We start from the raw sequence: 377 nt of genomic DNA on the forward strand, positions 1-377 counted from the left end.
GAATAAATAATTTCTTACATGTAGATAAGACCTGTATGCATCTCTGGATGACTTATGTAGATAGAAGTTTTTTTCGATGAGTCTTTCGAGTTGTGTTTGTACATTAGCGAGTTTTGTTTGTGGAAATGTATACTCGTTCAGGGGTACCCCGGCTTGTTTCAGATACCGCAGAAACCCCAACTCCTCCGGCATCAAAAATAAAAGTGCTTTGCCTCTACCGCCAGCACCGCGAGCTGTTCGACCCACGCGGTGTATGTACTCACGGGGATCGTCAGGGGGATCCACTTGCACTATCCAGTCCACCTGGTGATACACACAAACATTTATATATATATATATATATATATATATATATATATATATATATATATATATAT

This window comes from Eimeria mitis, genomic scaffold (genome assembly GCF_000499745.2).
Source record: "Eimeria mitis Houghton genomic scaffold, Emh_scaff488, whole genome shotgun sequence".
In the NCBI taxonomy this organism is placed as follows: Eukaryota; Apicomplexa; class Conoidasida; order Eucoccidiorida; family Eimeriidae; genus Eimeria; species Eimeria mitis.